This window comes from Lithobates pipiens, unplaced genomic scaffold (genome assembly GCF_037356315.1).
Source record: "Lithobates pipiens isolate NorthernLeopardFrog02 unplaced genomic scaffold, aLitPip1_a1.2 Scaffold_10, whole genome shotgun sequence".
Lineage (NCBI taxonomy): Eukaryota > Metazoa > Chordata > Amphibia > Anura > Ranidae > Lithobates > Lithobates pipiens.
Genome location: NW_027507686.1, coordinates 170,941,273 through 170,957,965, shown reverse-complemented (window position 1 = coordinate 170,957,965; position 16,693 = coordinate 170,941,273). Strand labels below are relative to the sequence as shown.

The 16,693-nt window shown below is 40.6% G+C and overlaps 1 protein-coding gene and 1 pseudogene across 3 annotated transcripts in view; both read right to left on the bottom strand.

Annotated features, from left to right (window-relative positions):
- The window catches only part of CHID1 (chitinase domain containing 1), a 924,523-nt gene that overhangs the window by 147,707 nt on the left and 760,123 nt on the right, over positions 1-16,693 (bottom strand). The window lies entirely within an intron of this gene.
- LOC143956126 (U2 spliceosomal RNA) lies at positions 16,355-16,477 on the bottom strand (annotated as a pseudogene).

The window sequence follows — 16,693 nt, the reverse complement described above, 5'->3', positions numbered from 1 at the left end:
TTCTTTGTATGTATCGCATGGGTTGTTACCAACATGTCCTAAAAATGTCATGTCAATAGCACCTTTAGAAATATATTTACCCAGAAAAATGGAGACGTGTTCAATACTTATTTTGCCCGCTGTATCTACAGGTTTAATGCAATATCCTCTTTGGGGAGGACTATTTTTCATAACCTCCAAAAGAGGGCTACAAGTGTATTCTAACAGCAGAGGAGTCCCACTGTCAGAATAAAATTACAACTGGAAGGAGCTGGCACCTACACCCTGTTTAAGGGTGGTGCTATGTGTTGTTACAATGTATCCCAGGGCTTACCCCATCCCCCCATACATAGAAAACAATTCTTTTTAATTGTCCTTCCGCTGAATCTGCTTTGATCATCGCACATCTAGTCTGAATGAGCCTCTAAAAACAAAGCTTGGGCCTCCTTATTAGTTTCCCAAATGTAGCTACTGTCTATGTCTGGGGGCTGAAGAGAAGGGACAAGTCTGACTTTCACCAAAAAAGCTGAAAATTACATGTACAGTATCTCACAAAAGTGAGTACACCCCTCACATTTTTTGTAAATATTTTATTATATCTTTTCATGTGACGACACTGAAGAAATGACACTTTGCTACAATTTTAAAGTAAGTAGCGAGTGTACGGCTTGTATAGCAGTGTAAATTTGCTGTTCTCTCAAAATAACTCAACACACAGCCATTAATGTCTAAACCGCTGGCAACAAAAGTGAGTACACCGCTAAGTAAAAATGTCCAAATTGGGTCCAAAATGTCAATATTTTGTATAGTGACCATTATTTTCTAGCACTGCCTTAACCCTTTTGGGCATGGAGTTCACCAGTGCTTCACAGGTTGTCATTGGAGGCCTCTTCCACTCCTCCGTGACAAAATCAGGGAGCTGGTGGATGTTAGTGACCTTGCGCTCTTCCACCTTCCGTTTGAGGATGCCCCACAGATGCTCAATAGGGTTTAGGTGGACACATGCTTGGCCAGTCCATAACCTTTACCCTCAGCTTCTTTAGCAAGGCAGTGTTTGTCTTGGAGGTATGTTTGGGGTCGTTACGTTATGATCATGCTCTGCTTCAGTATGTCACAGTACATGTTGGCATTCATAATTCCCTCAATGAACTGTAGCTCCCCAGTGCCGGCAGCACTTCTGCAGCTCCAGACCATTACACTCCAATTACCATGCTTGACTGTAGGCAAGCTACACTTTTCTTTGTACTCCTCACCTAGTTGCCGCCACACACGCTTGACACCATCTGAACCCAATATGTTTATCTTGGTCTCATCAGACCACAGGACATAGTTTCAGTAATCCATGTCCGGTGTCCAGTCTGCTTGTCTTCAGCAAACTGTTTGCAGGCTTTCTTGTGCATCATCTTTAGAAGAGGCTTCCTTCTGGGATGACAGCCATGCAGACCAATTTTATGCGGTGTGCAGCGTATGGTCTGAGAACTGACAGGCTGGCCCCCCATCCCTTCAACCTCTGCTGCAATGACCATGAGGCGTGTTCTGAGTGGAACCTGTCCTATTAAACCACTGTATGGTCTTAGCCACCATGCTGCAGCTTAGTTTAAGGGTGTTGGCGATCTTCTTATAGCCTAGGCCAGTGATGGCAAACCTTGGCACCCCAGATGTTTTGGAACTACATTTCCCATGATGCTCAGGCAATCTGCAGTGTAGTTGAGCATCATGGGAAATGTAGTTCCAAAACATCTGGGGTGCCAAGGTTTGCCATCACTGGCCTAGGCCATCTTTATGTAGAGCAAGAATTCTTTTTTTCAGATCCTCAGAGAGTTCTTTGCTATGAGGTGCCATGTTGAACTTCCAGTGTCCAGTATGAGAGAGAGAGCGATATCACCATATTTAACACACCTGCTCCCCATTCCCACCTGAGACCTTGTAACACTAACGAGACACATGACACCGGGGAGGGAAAATGGCTAATGGGGCCCAATTTGGACATTTTCACTTAGGGGTGTACTCACTTTTGTTGCCAGCGGTTTAGACATTAATGGCTGTGTGTTGAGTTATTTTGAGGGGACAGCAAATTTACACTGTTATACAAGCTGTACACTCACTACTTTACATTGTAGCAAAGTGTAATTTCTTCAGTGTTGTCACATGAAAAGATATAATAAAACATTTACAAAAATGTGAGGGGTGTACTCACTTTTGTGAGATACTGTAAATCAGCTGCCTATATAGACAGATATCCCAATCATTTTCACTGAAGGTAATGGCAGATTAACCACTGTATTTTTTTTTTAATGAGATCACTGACAGGAACTAGTAAAATACATAGTAAAAGTACACATCTCTCTCGCTGTCTTTAACACCAGTACTGCCAACTGTTTCTGACAGCTTCCCCTGTTTCACTGATTTTGAAGTTGGCTGATAATATTTCTCCATGGAAATGTCCCTGATTTTGAGAAATGATCATCTTCATTAAGCAAACACTGTATTTGGAATACTTCATGATCAAACTGTTAAAAGAAGTGCATTTAAAATGTTAAAAAAGTTACTAGATTCACTCTTCACTTCAGAAATAATGGGCATGTAATGTAGTGCTCTTTCACAAGCAAATCTTTTCACTGTACCTATAAAACACTTTTGCCAGATGGAGCCACAATTATCGACATTTATCAACTTCAGGAAATTACTGTTCTTTAAAGTAAAACATTGGTTACTCCAATATTCACTATTTATAATGTGGTAAATAGGGATGGCCTTGCGGTTCGCCCGGCGGTCGGTTCGCGGTGAACTTTGCTCGTTCGCGATTCGCCAAACCGGCGGACTTCTGCCGCTGTTCACGGCAGACATATTCGTTTACATTGTGAAGAACTTTGACCCATGACACATCCATCATGGGGTACAGGACATCCAATTGAGACATTTCAGCACATGGACATACCCCCTACCTTTTAAATAGACCTGATCTGGCAGCCATTTTACATTCTGTCTTTTGTCAGTGTAGGGAAAGGACGCTGTTTGGATCAGGGACAGTCAGTAATCACTAGCTATTACTATTAGGTCCACAAAGGTCCCTTTTAAGGACTGGTATAGGTGTACAGTATATAGGGTTGTAATACACTTATAATATACTGTCTTTCAAATATAGAAAGCATATTATAGTATACTGCAGTGCTGCTGACCGATTCTGCAGCTGTAATTTCTCAGTGTTTGGTGTTTGGAGCAGGGACAGTCTGCAATTCACTAGCTACTAGCTATCTACTATTAGGTCCACAAAGGTCCTTTTAAGGACTAGTATAGGTGTACTATTTGGTGTGCAGTATATAGGGGTGTAATACATGTATAAAATACTTTCAAATATAGAAAGCATAGTATAGTGGCTTTCCATTGCGCAGCATTGTGACTGCTGAGCGGTTCTGCAGCGATACTAGAAAGAGTGACAAACGTAATTAGAAAAAAGTATTATAACTGGTGTGATAGACCAGTGGCCCCCCAAAATGACAGATTGAAGCGGGGTGTTATATACCTTCTTCCACATATACTGCACTCTAGAGACTTTTGTCACAGGGTCATTTAAAAAATGAGAGGCAGAGGAAGAGGCAGGCCCTTCCGCAGGGGTGGTAGGGGTAGGGCAGGAGCAACAAGCTTGAGCCTCCCACTGCAGTGGAGCCCTGCATAGGTGGGGGTAAGGGCCGGGCAGAGGCAGGGGTCAGGGACTCAAGCACAGGTTGACACACTGGGACACTGGCACAGGACTGCGCTGCCCTGACTGTGGCACTGATCATCTCCTGCACCCCCTTCATAGCCTGGCCTGACCTTGCCTCTCCTCCATGGCCTTCATGCGCTCCTGAATTGACAAAATTTCACAGATAAAAAAAAGAATGCTTGTCGTTGTCGATCCCAGATTCACTTAATACTTATGGTATGTCAGTGTCCATGTTGTGGGATTGTGTGTGCACAGCTAGTAAGTATTTTGTGTCTGAAAATATGACCTGGAGGTTCGCGAACATTTGGGCACGTTCGTGGATCGCGTTCGTGAAACGTCCCATCAGAAGTTCGTCCATCACTAGTGGTAAATCTCAGATTCACTGCAGGATACCAAAAAGTTTGCCTTAATCACTTCAATACCAGGCACTTAGACACCTTCCTGCCCAGGCCAATTTTCAGATTTCAGCACTGTCGCAATTTGAATGGCAATTGCGCAGTCATGCTACACTGTACCCAAACAAATTTTTTATCATTTTGTTCCCACAAATAGAGATTTCTTTTGGTGGTATTTGATCACCTCTGTGATTTTTATTTTTTTCGCAAAAAATAAAAAAAATACAGAAAATTTGGAAAAAAACAAGTTTTTCTTTGTTTCTGTAAATTTTTTTGTAAATAAGTATGCTTTATTCTTCAATGATGGGCACCCACCGATATGGTGGCACTGATGGGCACTGATGAGGTAGCACCAATGAGGTGCACTAATAAGGTGGCACTGATAGGTTTCACTTGTATGCGGCACTGATGGGCACTCATAGGCGGCACTGTTGGGTACTTATGGGTGGCACTGGTGGGTGGCATGGATGGGCACCGATGGGCATTGATAGGTGGCACTGATGGACACTGATGGGTGGCACTGATGACATTGATAGGTGGCATTGCTGGGCATTACTCATTTCATCTATTACTCTATGGTGCCAGTCAGTGCCCATTTGTGGGCACAGACTGGGCATATGTGGATGGCCATGGGGGATGTACCTGATCAACGGCTTTTCCTGTTTACTCTGTTGGCGGCTCTTTCCCGAGATTGGTGGTGTGGTGTGTCAGACTGACACACCGCACCACGATCATCGCGATGCGGCAGCTGTTAATCTGAAGGACATCATATGAAGCCCAGTCAGGATAACTGAACCACCACCTGGCCCTCAATTTGCTATAGGCCAGGTGGGAAGTGGTTAAAGGATTAGTTTGCCTTTACAAAAAAAACTACCTATGCAGCAGCAGATAAGGAGGATCTGTAGAGAAAAACAAACTGTGCAGCTCTGAATAAAGTTGAATAATGTCCTTGCTATATTGGTGTAGGCCTCACAAACCTGACTGAAATACTCCCAGGATGTTGCTAGGACATTGTTGCATGAGGCCTAGTCATTACTGTTCACCTCCACCATCACAGGAGTGAGGTTTTTCTCTAATTGAAACACCCTTCATATACTCTTTCTCTCCCCTGATGCAGTGGCTCTGAGCTCAGCGTTTGAGAGCTCACTCCTATCATGGTGCAGGTGAGCAGTGATGACTAGGCCTCACTCAGCAACATCCTAGCAATGTCCTGAGCATATTCCAGTAAGACTTCAGTAGGTACGTAAATGGCATACACCTATAACAAGGGCATTATACAACTTTAGTTAGAGCTGTACGATTTGTTTTATCTACATATGCCCTTAGGGTATAGGCAGTTTTTTGCTAAAGGTGAACTACCCTTTAATGTATTTGCCATTTTTAAATTGTGGATCTGTGTTTTTAAAGCTGTTAGATAATCAAGAACAGAAGAAACGTAGCACTACTGTAACCAATAATGGTGCCATCTTGGTATCCCAAAATGTCCACACACATTGCTCAGCTGCTAATTTGTGTGCAAAACTCTTTGACAGCAACAAATAACTTTGGTCAGAACTCATGACCTATAGATGTTACTTGGTGAAGGTAAAATCAGTAAGGTAGTATCTCAAGGAATACGTAATTTTAATTATTCTAGCCTCATCTCTTCAGAAGCAGAACCAGAAGAATGAGCAGTCTGATGAGAAGGTAGTGAGAAAGGATCTGTCCTGTAATCCTTTTTTTTTTTTTTTTTTTTTTACTGTTTACTTTAACTCCTTTACCTGTACTACAAAAAGTCAGAATGTGGTTTCTGAAAGTTGAATCCGGCCCAAACTTTTTGTTATTTCCTATGTCAAGTCTTTCTCAAAATCTGTGATCGTGCACAGGAAAGAAAACCTGTGACATTCACACTTGCAGTTAGGGCAAGACCACGAATTCCTGCAGAAGACTCAGAGGGGTTTGCATGAACAACTGCTAGGCCAGGAAGCCCTAACCAAAGCAATGAAATGCTGACAGCATCCAGCCATTTGTGGCATGTATTTGGAAACTACCTGTGGATGATCGGCCCTGGATGCAACAGTTTGCATCCATGGCCAATCATCTGCAGGCAATTGTTTCTTATTTGATTGCATGCCAGCAGCTGTGGCACTGTCAGACTTTTATTTCCTCATGTATAGAGCTTGCCTTCATAGCAACTGTTTGCATAAATCCTGCCAAGTATAGAAGTAGGAGTTCATAGTCTGTCCTTAATCGCAAGTGTGAATGGAGATTTATATAGATTTACCATAATCTTTGCCAACTAAATTCCAATTTTATAGATGTGTATACAGTCGTTAGGCTGAAAAAAGGAATATGTCAATCCCGTTCAACCAAAAATCCATGAATAAAATGGAATACATTTAGGCAAACTTCATAACCTTGGGCATTGTGCAGTGAATCGAAAGTGCCCGGAATCACTAGGGGTAAATAATTTTATGATAATTTGCCATACTTATTTGTATATTTCTTGCAGTTTTTTATTTTTTTATTTTTTTTAAACACATTTTGACTGATTTTTAACAACAGTTAAATGACATACATCTGAACAGTAAGTTTAATTGTTAAATTTATAGGAAATATTAATTATTGACCTCACTTGATCGCATTTTAAGGTGATAAGCATCTGCATGCAGTAGCAGTGTCCCTTCATAAAGAACACTATGTTTTACAGTGCATTAAGCTACGATTAACAGACAGAAATGTCAGTCATAATATAATGCACTTATGTGCCATGCTTGTTATCATCCACAGCTTCACTGATTAGCACTAAAAAGCACTCATATAGATTAACATCTTTTATTTTTAGCACATCACCTGAAAATATTTGAGTAGATGTGGCTTACAAACATATATTAAAAATTGTAAAGTTTTCCTTAAGTTGAAATACAGTATCTCACAAAAGTGAGTACACCCATCACATTTTTGTAAATATTTTAGTATATCTTTTCATGTGCAAACACCGAAGAAATGACACTTTGCTACAATGTAAAGTAGTAAGTGTACAGCTTGTATAACAGTGAAAATTTGCTGTCCCCTCAAAATAACTCAACACACAGCCATTAATGTCTAAACCGCTGGCAACAAAAGTGAGTACACACCAAAGTGAAAGTGTCCAAATTGGACCCAATTAGACATTTTCCCTCCCCGGTGTCATGCGACTTGTTAGTGTTACAAGGTCTCAGGTGTGAATGGGGTGCAGGCGTGTTCAATTTGGTGTTATCGCTCTCACTCTTTCATACTGGTCACTGGAAATTCAACATGGCACCTCATGGCAAAGAACTCTCTGTGGGTCTGAAAAAAATAATTGTTGCATAAAGATGACATAAGCTATAAGAAGATTGCCAAGACCCTGAAACTGAGCTGCAGCATGGTGGCCAAGACCATACAGCGGTACCGGACAGGTTCCACTCAGAACAGGCCTCGCCATGGTCGATCAAAGAAGTTGAATGCACAGCTCAGTGTTATATCCAGAGGTTGTCTTTGGAAATAGACATATGAGTGCTGCCAGCATTGCTGCAGAGGTTGAAGGGGTGGGGGTCAGCCTGTCAGTGCTCAGACCATATGCAGCACATTGCATCAAATTGGTCTGCATGGCTGTTGCCCCAGAAGGAATCTTCTTCTAAAGATGATGCACAAGAAAGCCTGCAAAAAGTTTGCTGAAGACATGCAGACTAAGGACATGGATTACTGGAACTATGTCCTGTGGTCTGATGAGACCAAGTTAAACTTATTGGGTTCAGATAGTGTCAAACATGTGTGGCGGCAAACCAGGTGAGGAGTACAAAGACAAGTATATATTGCCTACAGTCAAGCATGGTGGTTGGAGTGTCATGGTCTGGGGCTGCATGAGTGCTGGGAAGCTACAGTTCATTGAGGGAACCATGAATGCCAACATGTACTGCGACATACTGAAGCAGAGCATGATCCCCACCCTTCAGAGACTGGGCCACAGGGCAGTATTCCAACATGATAATGACCTCAAACACACCTCCAAGATTACCCCTGCCTTGCTAAAGAAGCTGAGGGCAAAGGGAATGGACTGGCCAAGCATGTCTCCAGACCTAAACCCTATTGAGCATCTGAAATGTATCCTCAAATGGAAGGTGGAGGAGCGCAAGGTCTCTAACATCCACCAGCTCCGTGATGTTGTCATGGAGGACTGGAAGATGCTCTGGTGGACTCCATACCCAAGAGGGTTAACGGAGTGCTGAAAAATAATGGTGGCCACACAAAATATTGACACTTTGGGCCCAATTTGGACATTTTCACTTAGGGGTGTACTCACTTTTGTTGCCAGCGGTTTAGACATTAATGGCTGTGTGTTGAGTTATTTTGAGGGGACAGCAAATTTATACTGTTATATAAGCTGTACACTCACTACTTTACACTGTAGCAAAGTGTAATTTCTTCAGTGTTGTCACATGAAAAGATATAATAAAATATTTACAAAAATGTGAGGGGTGTACTCACGTTTGTGAGATACTGTACATTTAGGCCTCATGCACACGTCTTTACAGCTGCTTTTTTGAGCTTTTTTGCAGCTTAAAAACGGCTGTCCATGTTAGTCTATGGCTTCATGCCCACCTAGGCGTTTTTGAGCTGCAAATGGCATAGGCATTTTTAAGCTGTAAAAAAAACCCAGGACTAGTGCGTTCCGTGGCGTGGAGCTAGAACTGTAAAAACACGAATCGTGGAAAAACGCGCATACACACGTAACATATTTTCTTTGTTTTCTGTGGCATTGTGGGAAATTTGGGAGTGCTATAGCCAAGAGATGTGTTTCTTTAAAAAACGCTACTTAACGCTAACGCTAAAAACGCACAAAAACCGCCAATGCAAAACACGTTTTTAACGCAGATTTTTCCAGGTGTCAGAGCTAGCTTTGCAGCCAGTTTTTTAAAACGTCCATGTGCATGAGCACTTAAAATCATGAACAGGAAAAAAGGTCAGCTAAGATGATTCATAAACTGTTATCTTGTAATCTGAGCATCTTTGTATGTCACCTTGAGGCTAGGTTTACATGAGATTGTGTTGTGGGAAACCCCTGCAGGAGAGATTCTATCTGAGTAACATGGGTGTATTCACACATTTTCACTTTACAAAGTGAACATGTTCCACTCCTTTAGTACATCCCTCAATATATATATGTTTGTTAATGTTCTGAAAATTCAGCATGTCACTGGTGTATGTATTATGACTTTTGACTACCTCTGCTATTTCACATGGAAATGCTGTCTCCAAAAGCCTTCCAATGTCCGGCATCCTTCAACATACAAAATACGGGGTTGGGTTTTACTTCTCCCAGTTAGGAACAAGTAAATGAAGCTACAGTGAGCACAACATCATAAATCTAGACAGATAAATATGGAAAAAATTCTGCATGTTCTCATGAATCTTGATTTCTACTAAAACAAGGAGATGGCAGGATCAGAATTTGCATAAATCCATTTTGCCTTGTGTCAATGGTTATGGATGGTGGTGTAATGGTGTGGGGAATCCCTGAGCACACAATACAAACTAACCATACTTTTGATGCAAAAGCATACCTGAATATAATTACAGATTTTAGGGCTGTGCCATAAAAGTAGCAAATAAAAAAGGGAATGAGAGTGTGTGTGTATGAATGTGCCAGGAGCCATAATTTGGCCTAGGTCTAACTGTTGCCAGGACAATGATAATCAGAACATGCATAATTCTTGTACCCATATTTTGATTTATAAAAGGAGTATTTTTTTAAAAAACAGTCAGACTTTTACATACACATGTTGAAAGCTAGTTTAGCATGTCAAAGCCAAAACTTTTTTTTTTCTTTTTGGATAGAGTAGGGCAGAATTAAAACAAACTACTAAGATATTTTTCCCATCTGTGCCTCATTATGGGGATTCCCCTTCAATTACTGTCTTGTAGACTCAATGGGAAGTAGGTGGATATCTTTCCAATGTAAGGGACATGTGAATAAATGTCCCACTTGGAAGATTTGCCTTTTTAGAGTTTTAGAGTTAGAATCTCCCTAACAGAGGCACAGCAAATAAAAACCTAGCAGTAGTTCTAACCCCTCACCACTCTATTCAAATAAATAAAATAGCTTTTAATTATGCTTTAAAGTTAGATTTTACCATCATAAGCAGGGATCTCCAAACTTTTGGCCCTCCAGTTGTTCAGGAACTACAATTACTGTCATGCCTAGTCATGTCTGTGAATGTTAGAATTTTACAATGCCTCATGGGAAGTGTAGTTCCGCAACAGTTGGAGGTCCATAGTTTGGAGAGCCCTGCTCTAAAGCAATGATTTGTGCTGGGCTAGTACAGATTTGCAAGAGTTAACACATTTAAATACTAAATAGGCTGCAATTTAAGGCTATGTTGGCAACAGAGAGTTAACATTCATTAAAAAGATAGAGTTTGTACACTTGCTCTTCACTGCTGATGAACCCATTAAGCTAGATTCGGTTGTCTCCTGATTAAGCCTATTGACCTATCGTACGAAAACATTATTGCCGAGGTCTCCGCTTTACAGGCATTGCTCTGCAGCTTTGAGACTTCCCAATACCCAGCTTCATTTCAGAAGATGACTGCAGTGAATACCAATAATTTTACTCCAGATATGTAGCCCCCTCCCTGTTTATTTTTGATTTAGATACCATCTTATAAGAACATAATTTCTCATTCCCTCAAAATATATGTAAACCTATCCCTTCTCTATGGTAATGTCCCTCTAGGAGAGACTGCTGTATGAGACAGGCTTCCTCATTAGGACTTTTCTGCAATCATTAGAAAGGGGTCTTACCCAGGAGTGCACAGCACATGTGGGAAGGCAGTTTCTCCTTGTTAGTATGGATAATTACTTCATAGCTCTGAGTTTGTGCTTGTTGCTGAAACACTAGTCTTCGCCGCCTGTATAAAACGTCTATGCTAACCTACCACTATATAAATCATTCTAGGAAAATACAACTTTAAATCCATGTTGTGACCTACAGGACATAACATAAAACAAAATGAAGTCTGAAGCACTGACTTGCAACTCTTTATAATATGAAAACATATATTCTGTATAGTTCTATGTCTGACAAAAAAAATACATATGTTACCAAAGCGGACTATACATTGTGCTCTGTGATATTTTTGGAAATAGCAAGAGTGAAAGGCATACTTTTTTTAGTAACGTTTCAATTAGGTGCTGGATGGAGACATCGTAAATAATGGATATAGTATCTCACAAAAGTGAGTACACCCCTCACATTTTTATAAATATTTTATCTTTACATTGGACAACACTGAAGAAATTACACTTTGCTACAATGTAAAGTAGTGAGCGTACAGATTGCATAACTTTTGTGAGATATTGTACATGGCTCAGAGGACAGAAGGATAAAGTGTCACATACTGCACACAGCATGAGTTTTCTTTCTTTCAAGAGATAACATTTTCTCTATTTCTTTGCCCAACAGCATTGAACCCAACACCTTTTAATAAAACTGCCTTTTTGTCAGAAATAGAAAGAGACCAAGCCGTGCTTTGGTAATTAATATACTCTACTATACTAGGTTGCTGCCGCCCCTATGCTTCACAACTCCCGGAAGAGATTGTGAACTGCAACTGTTGTAAAGAATAAATGTAGGGACCCAGGCGCTACCTACAGTGGATGTATTTGTAAACAAACAGATCCTTGCTAAATAGGGTGATCTAGATTTTGTTGACTACTTGATGTTAATGTTCCATAAGTGAGAGAAAGAAGAATATGCCACAAACAAGTGACAGAGAGACAAACACGAAGAGGTGGTCACAGTTTATATATATAAGCCACTAGGGGATCCCTATGTTTAGGTTATGTATTCCCAAACCCTAGATAGGTTGTCTATCTAGACAATTCTAGATTGGACTCTTACTAGCTGTTAGCTACTGATCATGGCCTTATAATATGATATTGCATCAAGCCTGACCCTCTTATCTTCATATAGCACGTCTGCAATCAACAGCTGGCATATATACTATATTCTAAGTAGGGGGTAGCAGATAACCTATCTAGGGTTTGGGAATACATAACCTAAACATAGGGATCCCCTAGTGGCTTATATATATATATATATATAGACTGTGACTACCTCTTCGTGTTTGTCTCTCTGTCACTTGTTTGTGCCTTTTTGTCAACTTACACTTTTTTTTTCCATTTGTGGTAATATAAAAGATTAATACAGAAAATAGAGAAGGTGTAGGCAAATATTAGTATTTCTTTAGGTAAAACATCATATGGGGAATTAAAAAAAAATCGAAAATCTCCCATCTAAAGTGCAAGAGAGCTGTGAGCTAAATGCAGTATTGCAATCATACAGATGTGTTGTGCAACATTTGTCATGCTATGCATCTGAAGTTGTAAATTTAAAACATATTGGCTAGAAAATATATGGTAGCATCTACTCCTTCTTTAACATTGTACCGTTGAAGGCATACTCTTCCAAAACATGCAAAATAAACATCAACCTCAAGATCCAAGCAAGTCACATACTGGGCCCTACGCAGCCCTTGCTCAAACATTTAGAGTTTAAGAAACATTCAAAGATAAAAAGTCACACTGGGACTACCCTGCAAGTATTTTAGGTCATCTCTGACTTTATGCTTATGGCATAGTGCTCATTGCAATAGGAGGTCAGATATCCCTATTACAGGATTGCTGAAAGGGTGCAGGCTTAGAAAACATTTTTTACACTTGTTCTGAAAGGTGAAATGTTTGGAGAAGATGAAAGAAGATCTCTTCAAATGCAAACCAATTCTTTTTTGAAATTCAATTGCAATTTAGGGAAAACAACAACCATACAAACACAATTATTGTTTCTGAGGTCCATATGGCAAGTAAACACCTACACACTTTAATAATTTAGCATTCCTAGGCAGATACAGGTCTTCTTCTACACCTCATTGCTGGCAGTCATACATAGCACTTGACTTCCTTATCTCCCCTACAATGTAAAATGCACCATTCTTGTCCCCTTAAGCTACCAAATAGTGTTTTGCATACAGCAATTACAATTTTAATATTCACCCCGAAGAACTAGAAGTGTTATAATCCGAAATGAAATAGAGTTAACTGGATTTTTTAGCATATGATTTCTACAACTAAAACTTTGAGAGTACAACATATTTTTACTGTGACTAAAACATTAAAGTATCTAAAGTCAAAACTTTTTTCTAGCTTTGGCTACAGTGGGTTAAGCTTTTTGTTGATGTCTGTGTTCACCTACAGGTCAAATTCACTATTCTCACTGCAATAGAAATGAAGGGGCAATAAAACCTTTTGAGTTGATTAGAATAGAAATCTCTCAAAGGAGGCACTTGTCCCATTGAGAATTCTTCTGGGATTTATGGAATTCCTCCACTCATGCAGCCAAAGTCAAGCCGGCAGCGTTATTTTGGGTGGCCAGTACACAGAACATTATCCTGGACCTAATCCAGTACAAATACCGCCTGAAGTATATGGAGTTTGCCTTTTTGTACCTGGGCACTTGAAACTAAGAACATTTCACTTGCAACATGGGAGAATGGTGACAGTTTTTAAGCACAGTGGAGCATTTCTTACAATTATGGGCCCTGTTGTTAGATGTGAGGCTATTCAGAGAAGCCCAGGGTTTATAATCAACTTGTCAGTGGCACAAATGTATATCTATTGTATTACAAAAGTGCATTTGGACTATGGACATGGAGACAAATTATGTTTAGTGGGTGTGATGGAAGGTTTACTAGCAGATGTTCTTCTGGGAATTATGTGGGTAACTTACATTGCAATTCCATGTGATTACTTTTAATATATTTGTAAATAAACTAGAGACGCAGCCCATGCAGGTTATTTCTGGTTTAATTTTGGAAAGAACGGGCTTTTCATGGAGCATGATTTTATTAATCATTTTTGCATTGTGAAGTGCTGTTGAAGCTATTGCATTGTTTTGGGAAGGCTGTTGCTAGCTTTGATTTGGCCAGGGGATGAGTGTAAGCCCTTGTACACATGGTCGGAGATTCCGACAACCAAATCCGTCTGAGTAATTCTGACAGAAGTGATGTTGCATACACACGGTCGGACTAAGTTGTCGGAAAATCCAATTGTACATAACATGATGACGTTATTTCGTTACGACGGGACGACGTTCAGGCTAGTAGCCAATAGCTTTGGTCTAGGAATTTGATCTGAGCATGCATGGCACTTTGTCCGTCGGAGTAGGCTACACATGATCGGAGTATGTCCGATAGGAGCATTTTGTCTGAAAATTTTACCGGCCAGTTGGAAAACTTGGTCCGTCGGATATTCCAATGGAAACAGTCCGATGCAGACCATACACTGTCGGAATATCCGACAAAACGGTCCGATAGGAAACATTCCGTCGGAATCTCCGACCGTGTGTACAAGGGCTAAGAGTGGTCTGAAGATTTGAAAAGGTTACTGGCGTTTTCACAGAGGTCTTCCTCTGGGAGGGGTAGTGTGGTGTGGAAGGTGATCAAAAAAAGAAGAAACATGCTGTGTGCAGATTTTCCTTGTTAATCCTGGGGACTACACAGTAGTGGAATGTAGTCGATGATATTGAGAATAATATGAACTTTTAGGTGTGCAATCCCACCTCTTTTTTGTAATCTTTGACAAGGGAATATCCCTCACTTGTTGCAGTTTAGAGCACAAAAAATTAAAAAAAATCTCCCCAATGAGACACAAAAACCCCCCACAAACATGACAAGGTGTTTAACCATACTCTGCTCCATCCAAAACAAAGTAAAAAATCTAACAGCTTTGCACATCTGGTTCTTGGATTTGAACCATTCCAGTGACCTTTTTTCTGTTTTGTGTCACAGTTTTGCTGAAAGGTGAAATTTTATTTATAGTCACCATCAGCAGACTGAAACACGTTTTCCTCTATATTCTCCATGCATTTCTTTTTAATCATCTTTCCCTCAATGCTGATCAGTACATTAGTCCATCTACCAACAACTGTGCCTGACAATGGGTATGCTGTTCCCAGGTTGATAAGCAATAAGCAATATTGACTTTCAGACACAACCTTTTTATGCTCAGACACAAAAAAAAAATCAGCATTGATTTTCATCATACAAGAGAACCTTTCCCCATGTACGCAGTTTCTTCCACATGCCTTCTGACACTCCAGGCAGGATTTGAAATGTATTTTTCTGCAATAGATTCTTCTATTCACACCTTTTTAAGGTGAATCAACCATGAAAATAATAAAGTCACTTTAAATGCTGAGCTCTCCTCTGAGAATACTGGCCCACTGTCCGTTACACTGATGCTTTGACTTTGGATTTCTGACAATTTTCTGGCACTCATTTATAGTACGCTTGTTACAAAATGGCAACTCAAAAGTACTGTAGCCAGACACAGTCAGACAACTAGTATTTAAAAAAATAGACCAGCAATAGCATCCTATATATTTTTCTCATTACAAAATCACTAAGTTCAGCATTGTAGAGCATCTGGCTTATAGTTGTATCATGGACAGTTTCTAGGCTATGAATTCTTGTGTTTCACAAATAAAGATTATACAAGAAGTGCATTTAAAGGTGTGCTTTAGTCCACCCCCCGAAGGAGTAGGATCTCTACCCTGATTCCTGGGGTGCAAGGCTCCTGACAGGGACATAGGTTTACATGGTCTGCCTAGCCAGAAGGCCTGGCAGACCCCATTCTTCTAGAACAGTCAAAACCATTAATCGAAAACAAGGTCAGGGGAGATCTCCTGAAGAGAGACCCCCCAGAGGCAGGGGAGGAAGGAACCTAAGGGCCACGCATCATCCCCCTAGACATCAGGGCAAGCCCGAAGACTCACACCCTTCATTCGTGAGAAAAAATACAAAAGTGAAAGGTGACAAACGTAGGAAAAAAATTAATAGAAGATAAAAAAGTGGCCATGCAGATTGTGCACAAGCTAGGCCCTGAGACCTGGTAGACAAGAATTGCCCCTGGACTTAGCCAAAAGGCCCAGCCCTAAAAGGCGCTGTGCAGAGGGAAAGCAATTTAGTGACTGTGTTTTTATTATTTTTCATACTGTGGGGTACTAAGAGCACCCCTAGGATGACCACTCCCAGGGGGCCACAGACACTGTGGACCTTCTGCCTTTCCAGCCCATGGCCAGACAAGGTAGAACATTCCAACAAGGAGGTAATGGGCTCTTCCAGCTTTCCCGGGGGAACTACTCCCATGCCCCAACTGGCTGTGGGCGCCCCAGTTTCTGCTCCAGCTGGTACTAACCTTCCAAGCCCCCCATCACTCCAGAAGGTTTGCATAGCCACCACCCCAGCCTTAATCATGCCAGTATGATAGCACAGTGCCCCCACTGGATCATTGATCAGAACAAATACTACACTTGAACTTAGCCAAAAGGCAGAGAAGCAATGATGTGATATGCCAATTAAACCCATTAGAATAATTCCATTGTTATTTACTGTATGTTTAAATATTCTCTTGTTTTCTAAGTAGCACTTACTGAGAGGCTGCTTCAACCTAGAAATAATTTATATCTCACCAGGAACTGGCTGTGGGCCATTATAATATAAGATTTTTTTTTTCTATAAAAATACATTCTGTTAACTATTGGAACAGTTTTCTATAT